The following is a 13,555-nucleotide window of genomic DNA, read 5'->3' on the forward strand; positions in this document are numbered from 1 at the left end:
AGTTGAGAGTCACTGACATCAGCTTTTGAGCAACAGAACATCTAAGCAGCTGGTCACTTAAGAGAGTCTAACAAAATAAATACTAATAATGGTGATATAATGGGTTGGTCCACCACTGTGGCTCTCCAGTCTGTCCAAAATATAATATTTGGACAAACTGCAGAGCCATGTTGTACTTACATTAATTGTCCCCAGAGGATGAAGCCTACCAACTCTAGACTTTACTTAACTTTTCTTGTAGCGCCACCATGTGGCTTTTAGTGAAGCATGTCAACAACTAAATAGATTCCCATGTGATTCACAGTGCTACAATATTTTTCACTTATCCAGTGAAATTACTATACATCTACTAGATAGATTTATATTCTAAGACAATGTTTTTAAATTTACTTTGGTGATACCACAGATTTCTTTCTTTAGCACCACAATGAGGCTGAAAATTATAGTGTGGTGATCTTTGATAGATTGCTGTGAAAAGCATTTGAGTCATGAATTTAGGGCTGTCTGTGCGCCTGAGGCTTTTTGTCAAAACAAGACATTCAAAGACATTCAGCTATAGAGCAATAAATTGTCCTGTTAGGGAAACTAGAGTACGAACTGAATTTAGCCATTTTCCCTTAAACAATTGATCAAATGTTGAATTAGTTGTACATTTGTATGATTATAACTAAATAACTAAGTAAGACTTTTCTTTAAATTTATGATCACAAATCATCCCGAACTGCTGTGTGGTGTTTCAGTATTATTTAGGGTAATGTTCAGGGATTTACTGGACTGAAAACGTTTTTGACTGTTTCATTTATCGTCCCAGCTTTTGATCCAGATAAATTCTATATCTTAAAGACAAGGATCCAGGTGCAGTCTGAGGAGCGCTGGATCACTGTCATTGGTCTGGCTGCTTAGACAGCGGATAGTCTGTATCTTGACTCGCAAACCTTTCTCTGAGGTATTTGAGGTTTCCTGACCTTTTGGTGGCCACTTAAAACTTTTAGACAAGGAGCTTATTGACTGTCAGCATTGATTTATGTTAGTAAAGACAGAGAGGGAGCAGGGTGGAAGACTTACTGAGACAATGGGATGGCGGAGGAGGAACAAAAACTGTCAACACCCAATATCTTCTCTTTTGTAATAAGGGGCTCCACAAAGGAGGCTACAGACCACTTATAGAGATCACAGTTAAGCTGCATGTGTTGCTTTGCATTCATTTATGTTATTTGGCCTGGCATCACCAGCACCACTCCACCAAAGTGTTTTCTTTTTATCCTGACTTCAAAAGGCCAATTCAAAATGTGTTTTAACTAGTGGGACTAAGGTTACACATAACATTAACCGTGTTGCAATTACACCAATAAAGCTTGACTGAACAAACATGCTAACAACCAATTACATATGTACATAAATCGAGAATTTATTTGGCTCCTGCACCGTTTCTCTCTCCACCTGTCTCTTAGCCTTTCTTGCCCTCATGTCTAGCTTTGTAATTCAGTAGGTAAATTCACCAAAGGATAAACATTTTTTTTCTTTGCCTCAGATGTTCTGTCTGTTGCAACATAGTGTACAGCACAGCTTTTCTTAGATGTCTTCTCATAACTCAAAAATATAAAAGATTTGTCGGCATCCAGATTCAGCAATGAGTCTTTGTGGTTTTCCTTAATTTTATTTGAGATAATAGACATTAAAAAACTGTCACCTTCAAAAGTATTGGAACAGTGAGGACAACTAATTTGTGTCTTACTGAAGGCGTCTGGGTTTAAGATCAAAAGATGCATAGGAGTTAAAGTTTCAGCATTTTTGTTTTATTTGGTGGTTTTTACACCTCAATGTGTTAAGCAGCATAGAACATAGTCCTTGATGTATCAAGTGTCCCAGGTTTATAGTAAGCAAAGGTATTGATAAGTGACACATGACTGATAAGTGTTTATTACCCAGAGGTGCCCTGTACGATAAGATAAATTAACACGAAAACCAGAGATTTTAACAATGTTCATGGGAGCCAGTACAACAATTTGGAATGTCCTGAAAAAGGAAACCACTGGTTCAGTGAGCAACACATCCAGAACAGGTTAGCAAAATAAAACAAGAGGGTCAGGAGCATTGTGAGAGCGACAATCATTGACAAAACTGAGCAGAAAAACACAGGACCATTCTGCAAAACCATATATCAGCTGTAATCATCAGAAAACCAAGCTGGGAACAAAAAAAAAAAAAACAAAGTAAAAAGAAATAAGCAAAAAATGGACTGATATTTTATGGACTGATGAGACCAAGATAAACTTCCACCAAAGTAATTGAAAGGTCAGAGTGTAGAGATAGAATCTGACTGTATGATCCAAACCATACAAGCTCATCTGTGAAGCACGGTGGATGAAGGGTCATGACTTGGGCTGCATGGCTGCTTCTTGACCAGTCTCACTGTTCCTTAATGATAACTTGTGATAGCAGCAGCAGAATGAATCCAGAGAATCTGTCTGCAAATTTTAGGAGCATCATCATGTACCAAGACAATTATCCATAACACTACCAACTCCACAAAAGACTAAATAAACAGGGGAAACATGTTAAACTTTCAACTGGCCAATTTGAACATGTATTTCATCTGTAAAAGACAAGATTAAAGCTGATCCAAAAAGTGCTAAGTGTAAATACCATCAATTAAAAATGAATTCTCAACATTTATCCTATAGCCATCTTTTGATTTTAAATACAAATGTCTCAGGTTTACAATAAAATCAGATGAATAGGCCTTGCTGTTCCAACACTTCAGGGGCATATTCAATTCACTTCACTTCAAAATTATTGACTTACATCAGAAGAATACCAATATTGCGTTAACAAGAAAATAATTGTTGTTGTCTTGACTATGCACTTTAACGATCACTTTGAGCACAGGCCCAACATAAATAAGTGTGAGTCTGATTAATGTTACGCATTTTAATTCATGTGCATTTTGTGTCGTTGAGACATCACTTTTATGTTTGGCTAGTTAGCAAGCAATAGCTCCTGAATAAAGTTCAATCCCAAAACACTTTTCAATCCAATTCTCTCCCCTCATATATCAGAGTCAGAGATAATGTCTCTTTAAAAACAAATGTAAAGCTCAGGACAACAAACAGAGTCAGCTGATCAACCCAAGCAACAACAGTCCCATGAACCGCTGAGGGTTCACGAAGGTAACCCATAAAAAACAGACGTTTACGCCATCGTTTACACCACTGTTGTGACTCCATGAAAACCCTGACCACGAGAGGCCTTTCTTTGCCTTAGTGTAAGGACTGGGGTCATAATGTAAGCTTAGCGCCACCTACAGACAGCAACACAAATGACCAGCAGTCCTGGCAAAAGTGGCCAATTATTGCAGCAGATTGTGAAACTCATTGACTACATCAGTAAAGCATATAATCCTCTCAAGGGACCTAATTAGGTAACATAAGTGAAAACAGTGTAGATTTGTAGTTTGGGCATAATTAGGCTACTTGAGGTTGTTGATGATGTAATGATCCAGAATGTAAGACAACAAGACAACAAGTGTTTTCTACAATACTCCAATACATTCACACATACAAGGATGGATCACCAGGCACAATCTAAGAATTAGAGAGGTTAGGAGGACCTGGCCCACATCTCCTGAATACAGAGTGTAAATATTTCTTGTTTGAAAGTTAGCGTTAAAAAACTTTAATAACACAAAAGAGAAAAAATACCACAAAGACAAAAACTCACAAAGTAAGAGACAAAAAGGACAGAAGACAGAAGTAGACACAAGAAGACCAAACAGATAAAAATCACCCCATATAGACAAAAGACAAAATAGATAGACAAAAGTCAACAACAGAAACATGTACATAAATGATCCCAGAGAGCAGCAAAAATAAAAACAGAAATTACATGAAAGCTGCATTCGTAGTTGTTTTAAGTAAAGTCATGCAGTATTACTGTACGCAGCAGGGGTCAGGGGCCTTTAACCATTTTCTCATGATCCATCCATGCACACATAATGCACACACATTACATTGCACTGCACTACAGTAAATTGTGATAAAATTAGACACGTGACTTGACACTGAAATAAGTGGGATCAAATAAGTGCAACAAAAAGAAATTGAGTATATAAGATAAAATATGACAGTAACATCTAAAAGTATAATGAGTCAAACCAATGTCTTCCTGTGTGTATTATGTTTGTAGTCTTCATAGCACCTGTGTCTTTTGGTCTGCTGCTCTCTTCTACTGTTCCTTCTTGTCTGACATACTTGATATTTTTCATAGCCCCTCAGTCTCTCTTTTTCTCTTTGACTCTATTCCTGTTCTATTACTTTCTTTCACTTTCCATCTCTGCCTCTGTTGAGACTGACTGCTTTCCTCATTCCCGTTCTCTATGTTGTTCATGGAGATTGTTCTACTCTGAACCTTCTCTGAAACGCCCTGAAAGATAGGTGGTGGGTTGGTGCACACACACACACACTCACACACACACACACACAAACACACACACACACACACACACACACACACACACACACACACACACACATACTGTAGGCATTTATTTCTACCTACGTATTGTATGCACATGCAATTACTAGACACAAAGACATACACAGACAGTCTCACACACATTTGAAACAGAAATTTAGCACGTGTATGCAGGCATGGAGGCACAAAAAAACACGCACACACACACAGACACACACACACACACACACACACAGCAGTTGTCATGACATTTGTAATAAATAGCTTAGCAGAATTTCCTCTGCTGGTTAAAAAGGATTGAAATGCCACTGCAGGCATGATCACAAATCAATAAACTCTTCTCAAAACTGCCATTTTAGTGTGTGTGTGTGTTGTGCATTTTTTAAAGACTTTAACACCACAACTGGCAGAATTTTGTTCTGCCTTTGCACTTCCATTTCATTTTGGAGTCATTTCACTTTGTTCCCTTAAATGTCTCCAAACCGTGTTGATAAGATAGGATGAACTTTATTGATCTTCAGGAAAAATTGCAGCACCACAGAAAAGAAGTGTCTGCACTGTTCCTATAGCTGTACTGACTTTTTGCTATGTTGCTTCTAAGTTCTTCCCATGAACACGCATGTGCTTACTTTAACAATTATTCCACCAGAATGCATGCTATTTGCCCACTTTTGTTCAAATATTATTTTACAAGTGTGACCAAGGGTGTTATCATCACCTGCAGACAAGTTTAAATAAGCGTGAATTTTTGGAATTCCAGAAAGATTAGTAATGATATGGTAGATATGTGCAGGAGGATGTGTATTAAAGTGGATATCTGATTCATTTATGATAAATCCACACTGCCTTACTGCCTTTGCAATGACTTTCTGGCTTAAAATGTGATCCTCTTAATTCCCATATGCTAAAGTCCTTTCTGTACTAAGCATTTCATTTTGGATTTTCCTGTGATGACTGCTACACCCTGGTTTTCTCCCAAGTTCCCTGCTAGTTAAGTTCAGTGTGTCACTAAACTCCAATGCAGGAATGAACGCCCCAATTTCCCCAGAGAGAGCTTTGTGTGTCCGCAGGATGGCATATTCTCTCTTTAGAGGCTTAAGTGAAAGCATGAATAATTCTAGCAGTGAACCACACTTGATGTCCATGGTGGTGGAAAAGGCAAAGGGGGGTCATATTTGCCATGCAAGTCCATGATAGATTTCTTAGTTACGCCACCACAGCAGGGATCATCTGCTGCTGCTTTTTAATGAATGGATTTTGTTCACTACTCTGTCCAGTGTTTTAAAACTTGATGGCACCCATGGCCAGCAGTAACCACAATTACCAGCTAAATTTATAAACTGCATGGACTGTCAGTTCCATTCACATTTGGCTGAATGTCAAGAACAGTGGATTCTGCTTGTCCATCAGCAGTTAAAAATTATTGATGGCTCCCAATTCCCTAAAGCCACTCTGACTAGTACCAGACTTTTATTATTGGGAAAATGCTCCAGCCTCCTATACTTCCTTGCAACCAACAATTATAAACGATCTAATATTGCACTTCTCACTTAGCTGCATCTTGATGCAGCCAAATAACAGTGTATCATTTCTCCGGCAGATCATCAATCTCGATGTATTACAGCTACCAGGCAACTCAAATAAAGCTGAAATGATTTCTCAGTTAATTAAAATAATCCCTTATTAGTTTGATAAATGATAAATTCATTGAGCAAATTTTTCACGCATATATATCAAATATTTTGTAGTTCTAGTTTCTCTGACGTCCGACGTAGTCTTCAGTAGGAGAATAGTAGCAATTTTTTAATATTACGATAGGCTTAAAGAAAGTAATTCCATTATGTCATTGCACTATTTTTTGGACATAACATTCTGCATATTAATCCTTTATCTAGCATGAACCATATATGGTAATTCCTCGAGGCTTAAAAATCATCACCCCCAAATACATAAGATTTGACATATTTCTCACTATTGTTTTGGCTACATTTGGCTTATTGCAGTTTTTGTTTTTGCACTTTATCGTGTGTCCAATGAGTGTCATAGATTCCTTAAAACAAATGTCCAAATTTGGAAATAAGTGTTTCTTCATCTTCATGTCTGTTTTTTTCCAATATTTGATCTATATATTGTTCAGATTTCTTTTTATCCAAGTTGATTACATATTTAGTATTTCAATGAGTGCCCTATAAAGGGTTAATTGATAATGAAACTGGAATGATTTTTGAGACCTTTTACACGTCTTATTTAGATGGTGGCCAGTAATCAGAAACACTGAGTGACTTTCTAAATGTTTGTTGGAAGTCATCTAAACCCCTTGAAAATCAGATGGTTTCCTGTTGAAATTGCTAAGGTTAGGAAAACACTACAGTTTGGGTTCACATGACTGCTTCATTTAGCTTATGGTTACAATAATAACCACGTATTTGAAGTTCGGGAATGATTGTGGTAATGGTTATACTAAACCAGCGTTGCCTTTCAGGTTAGGAACAAATAATGACCCAACCTTCTTATGTTAAGTCCAAATATTGTCCTAACCAGCCATATGACTTTCTCCTCATGCAGATGGATTTTGAAAATGACTAATGACACCTGATAAAAACCGGTAGATGTCTTGGATACTCTAAAATACTGCGAGCCACCCTCAATCCCTCTCCAGACCAATGGGGTGGTTGTCATAGTCATGACTCATGATCATAATGCTGCTTCTCTATTTCTATATTTTCAATATTCTTTGAATGATTTTGGCAACTTTTTTTTGTAGGTACAGCATGCCAAAATACAAGCGCCATCAGAGATAATAACTATTTTTACCGGTGGGCAGATTTTCCCACTGTGAGCCTGTGTGCTTGATATGCGTGCTTTTTCAACTACTCTACCTTGTTATACCTGTAAACCCAGTGTGTGAGCCACTTTGTCAACTCTAAAATTACACTATAGTTTCACCCTGTGTTTACTGCCAATATACCAACAGTACAGAAGATTTCCCTAAAATTTACCTTCACTGTGAATATATTTTGAGGCCCTTGCAATATCTTTCTGTAACACTTCTACCCGTCTGCATCCACTCGTCATGAGTGCAGTGGATTTAATGGCCAAAGTCAATTTGGGATTGGAGCTCTGACCTGGATTCACAATAGTGAGTCTATTTCACGGTGAGGAGAATATATGACATTTCAAGAAGGAATTCTCAGTTTGAAATCCCCCTACTGTGGTCTCAAGAGAAAATACATACAAAAAATGCAAAGGCTGCAATGCAGTCTCTTATTCTTGCTACCCTGTCCATCTCTCACACAAAACTACTGCACTGCCTAAACATGAATCAATTAACTTGTTGTGCGGATATAGGTTTTTGTATGTGTGTTGACAGTCCTAGTTCCAGTCTTTTGCTAGTTGGACTGACGTGATGCTGGATTGTAAAGTCAATGGCAGATTGCAATGTGAACCATTTCTCTCTGTGACTGCATTTTAAAAAACTGTGTCCAAGCACATGTTGGACTGTGTGGAATGTGTGTGTGTGGCTATGTGAGCCTATGGGTATAGAGTTTTGTACCCATGTATTTTTTGAATTCTGCACATGCTGGTGTGAAGGTTCCTGCATATATGTGTATGTGACAAACCCAGATGAACACTGTCTCATCCTGTTGTCTTTCTCTTAATAATGTTTGTGTAGAAGAAATCAGATGGGAGACAGAGAAGGAGCAAACCTTCTCAATGATGGCATCTCCTCTCAGTGAAAAGTGGTAGTAAATGAGTTCACACTTTACATGGTCTGTGTTGTACATGTCTTTAGGAGCCTAAAACTCCATCAATTCCCACTGAACTGTTAAAAAAACAATTAAGCCATCCTGGCAAAAAACATGGATCAAAATGTAAGACAGCATTGCAGAGAAAATGTTCTAACAAGTGGCATTTTATCATTGCAGAGGACGTCCCTATCTGTCATGTTCATCCCCTATCATTTCTTTGTTGTTACACTGTGATGCATCTTAAATATACCTAGAAAGTAAAGACAGAAGCGAAGCTTCTGATGTTTGATATTTGCTGTTTCCTCACGGATTCTTTAGAGTGAATAATAATAGTGTTGAAATTCTGTGAGAGCATTGACTCCATTTGATATACACGCTAGATTGCTCTATAATAGTAGTCCTTGAAATCTTACCACATGATCAGGCATGGATAGTAAAAGAAACATAAGAACTCTTTTTAATTTAACACAATATGACATTACGATTTCTTAAGATTTCCATATTTTAACAATATTGGATTTTTTACTCCACACATTGGTGTTTTGGCTCTAGAGGCATAGTGAGTCAGAGGAGTAAGTTTTAAATGATTCATAACTAATGGTAAAATTCTACTCTGCCCCAGTGTCTCTCAGCAACTTCACCAGTAATGCTGCTCTCACCTATAAAAATCTACCAAAAGATACAATTTGGTGATATACTATTTTTACATTAAAGAAAAAAAAACATAGGTGAATAATGTTGCTTAAAAAAAACTCTAAGACGTAGTAACATCCTCAAATGCACTAAAAAGGAACACTTTCAACAAACAACTGTAAATGAAATATAAAGGTAACAAAATGTTCTCTGATTGTTTATTATCTCAAGCACTTTCAGAACTGAATGGTGACCAATTGCCGTCCTGAAGGCAGGGCATCAATCTTACACAATACAATTGAATTAGAAAAGGGCTGACAGCCTGGCAGCAATGTGAAATGTACTGGGTCACTACAGGTGGTCTTTCATTTGTACTGTTCATTGTGCGGCCGGAGACTTTGAGCAAAGAAGCTCTGCGGGGTGAGTTTATTCGAGGTGGAGTTGAAACAGTTAAACCTGATTCACAGAATAATGTGATTTCCCTTTTTCTCCCTGAAATAAATGCCTGAAAACTGCACTCTCATTGAGACTCCAATGCACCAGTGCATTCATTCAATCCCTGCATGTCAATCCCTCTTTTTCTGCCAGCCAGTCAACCAAGTGTTGCCAGTCCCTGTGTGCCAGTGCTGGCTGAGCATACCATATCCCTGCCTGTACTGTACAGCCTGTGTGTGCGTGTACACATGAGTATCCAGTATGCATGTATATGCACACAAATGCATGTGTCTGCCTGTGCGTGCACAAGCTTGACTGCATGCCATCTCATTCTCAGAGATTCGACTTATATCCAATTGTGATTGCAAAGTCTGGCACGTCTAGTACTTGGACAGTGAGTCCTTCAGTGAAAGATTTTGATTCACCATAATGTTTTGTAACAAATAAATTGTCGTAAAATGTGGCTCCGAAATTCATGGCGCTGAGAGTTTGTAGCCTTCCGACCAGGGGCACCTGCAGAAAATTCTAAACGGGCTGGCTAATGACTTTTTTGGGGTGGCAAATGGCAAACTACAAATTACACACTGTAAGTCGGAATTTTACTTACCTACTTACTTTACTTTACAAAAATTTGACTTACCATTAAAATTATTATTATATTAACTTTTGTATTTCTTTTACTGGCAGAAAGGAACCTTGCTTGTTTTCGACACTACTCCTTAGACAATAGAAGGAAGTAAACAGTTCTTCAAATGTGAGACAGGGGTTTCAAGTTCAGACTGTTCATTTATTGCCAAATGAAAACTGTAAAATAAGGCCATAATATTGATCTATGTGACATTTCACTTTATAACAACATGCTTAAAACAGTAACAACCATATTGGTTTTAAATTGACAGTATTTATACTAAACTGAATTGAAGATAAAGAGATAAAGTCAGCGAGGCCAGATTGAGGTGGTTTGGACATGTTCAGAGGAGAAACTGTGAATATATCGGTAGAAGGATGCTGAGGTTGGAGCTGCCAGGCAGGAGGTCTAGAGGAAGACCAAAGAGGAGATTTATGGATGTAGTGAGAGAGGACATGAAGTTAGTTGGTGTGAGTGAAGAGGATGCAGAGGACAGAGTTAGATGGAGGCACATGATTCGCTGTGGCGACCCCTGAAAGGGAGCAGCCGAAAGGAAAAGAAGAAGAAGATACTAAACTGAATTGAACTGGTTTGCATCATCCGCTGAACTTTGCGTTATCATGATAGTTATGCTAAAATGTTCTCTTGTATGGTTTATGTCATAATATATCTAAAGTGAATTATTATTATATTCTCTGAATATTTATGAGTATTTCCAAGTAGATGCATTCTTCGTTTTTATTTAATTTTTGGTCATTTATCTCTTTATCTGTCTCTGGCACCAACCTCAGAACAACCTGTCACCATTTTAGAGGTAAATAGTCACTGCATTTACTAAGCTAATGTCTCCAACAGACAAACCCCTTCAATACTGATGCCCCTCTGATCATGACTCGCACCACAGTTAAGCCATTGTTTACAGTTCAAAATCAATACGTTTATTATGATATTTATCCTGCTAAAATGTTGATACATCAAATCCACATCCTCACATTCACATGTTAATTGTTCCCTTATCTTACTACAAGCTCAGGTGTTTAGGAAATAGAGACTTCTGCGTTCAATTATTCACCAGTGAATGATAAAATAGTGTATATTAAATGTTATAAATGTCCTTTTAGAAAAGATAAAAAAAGGAATCACAATTTTTAACTTAACTACCAAGCAAAAACCATAATGTGTGAGGAGAGCTGCCAGAGTAACACATTTATTTATATAATATATTTACAAGGCTATACTTTATATAACATCTGGACACCATTTTATTCCAAGGTTCTGTGACTTGGCATTATTTTTTTTATACTGCATGAGCTGAAAATTAAGTAAACCCAAACACATGGCTTGATAAGATAAAGGGCTTTTATCTGCTCAAAACTTTACTCTACACAAGAAATGGGTCAACAAAATGTGTCACAAATCATAGCAATCATATTCTAGGGAACATCTTAGATTTCAGGTGACTGAGTTGTACTGACAACCTCCAATTAGTTTGAACAGTAAAAGATTGATAGTGATATCTGCTGAGCAGTACTCAGCAGTACTTATCTGTCATGACTCTCATATGTTCACACAACTCTAATGGTACCAGCCTCAGCAGCTGACGCTCTGAAACATGTCAGCTTTGGCCTTGTGCAGGTGGCATTTGACGTACTTGCCGCACATGGTTGTCAGTTGTTGTCTGATTTGAATTTCTTGGCCTGTGGGAACTCACCTTTGTCATGTGTGAAGATTGATGGCACTGGACATCAGTACGATTCAAGTCTGATGCCAGAGAGACTGGATTTCCACTTGCAGAAAGTCTGTACTCCATTATGTTCTTGTTGCTGCTGCATGCATTTTATTTGCCCATGAATGACTCCTTCTTGTCCCTTACTGTGTCTCCTATACACAGCAACACCTTGGCAGCGGAGAATCATACAGCTGAACCTCTAACTTTCATCTGAAAAGTAAATTCTGTAACTGTGGAATACAAGTAGTGGAGTTGAAGTGTAAAACAACATAAGTGGAAATGTTTACCACCCACAGTTCGACTATAACCATCAATAGTATCGATGTGTTTGCTGACTGTGAGCTTAGTCAACACGGTGGCTGCAGGAGGTACAGCAGGTTGTCCAGTTGGTGCAAGGTCAACAGTTCCATCCCTGTCAACTCCAGTCCATATGTGGAAGTGTGTTCCCTTATACCAAGATGTGATTGGTGTGTGTACATTATGTTTGCTCATAAATGACTTTGTACTGAAGCCAAATGATTAAACACAATTTGAAAGTGCATATCTACCACTCATTGTGGAGTTGTTTCAGCGAGTCTAATGCAGACATAGGCACATATGAAATGCTGCGCTGTATAATTGTGGTCCTTGCTGGTCATGTGACAACCGGGCCTTTTATACCGACTTACAAAGTAGGAGTCAATGACACGTGATAAAAAGACTATTGTTGAGCTATTGTGACTGACCATGTTTCTTACCAGCCACAGTCCAACATCTCATGATCACTAAGGCTCAACATCATTTATAACTATTTTATAAATATGTTTAGATGAATTTCACTGTACTAATGTGTAGCTGGGCCTTAATGTGAATTCTGCTATTAAGAGTGGATAAAGTAGAAGCATTGGGAGCTGAAATACTATTTGGATGTCTAAGCAGCACTCTAAATAACAACCACTTATGAATTAATTATACCCTTAATGGGACATGGTGTGCATTAGAGTTTAAATTGTGCTGCCTAGCAAACTAAAAACTATTTTGTCTTATTGTTCAGCTGTCTCTGCTCTGACCTCTCTGTCTCTTCCTCACTTTGTCTCTGTCAACAGGGGCCTCTCTTAGTCTGTAGATGTCAAAACCCGCTTTACTGTGTATGTGCATTTATTTATTTTTTCTGTTTCCCTCTCCTCCCTCTCTTTCTTTCTCTCAGTTCCTGTTATCCAATGAACTAATGTTTCCAGCTCCATCACACTCTGTCCATATGTCTGTCTTGTGTGTGTTGCTTCACATCTTTTACCGGTGTCAAAAATAGACCTGTTCCCTCCTGTGCTTTTTTTCCCCCTTTTTTTCCTTCTCTAGCCTCTCTCTTCCTTTCTCTCCCTGTCTTTCACAGATGTCAGAAAGACATTTGTGTGCTCTGAATGCGGAGTAGTGGTGATGTTTGGATGTTTTGAAGCAGAACTGTCAGTCTAACCCTCTGAATACAGACTGAGACCTATTGATTTCTGGTTTACGAAAGGATCAGAAGCTAATCTGTATGGCACACGCAGACACGGAGAAATGCACATGCAGTTGTCTTTCTATAATTGTGAGAACATTCATGCATTGCCTTTCCTAGCTCTGTACCAGAACCTTATCTATCAAAAGTAAACACCTAACGCCTACTCTTACTCTAACCTGAACGCTAAAACCTAGTCTTAACGACTAAAAAGATGTTGTCCTCACAGATATAGCAAATAAAATATGACTGCACAACCATAGAAATACATTCACACATATGCTTCACATGCTAATGCTCAGTGATAAATGATTCACCTCATTACAGTAAGAACATGATCACGCACACATAAAACAGCCATTTTAGAGGGCTTTCATGGAGAATCATGACTTTTACATTGACAGAAAAATCTTGGGGAAAGCACACATCCACAC

This window comes from Channa argus, chromosome 20 (assembly GCF_033026475.1).
Source record: "Channa argus isolate prfri chromosome 20, Channa argus male v1.0, whole genome shotgun sequence".
Taxonomy (NCBI): domain Eukaryota; kingdom Metazoa; phylum Chordata; class Actinopteri; order Anabantiformes; family Channidae; genus Channa; species Channa argus.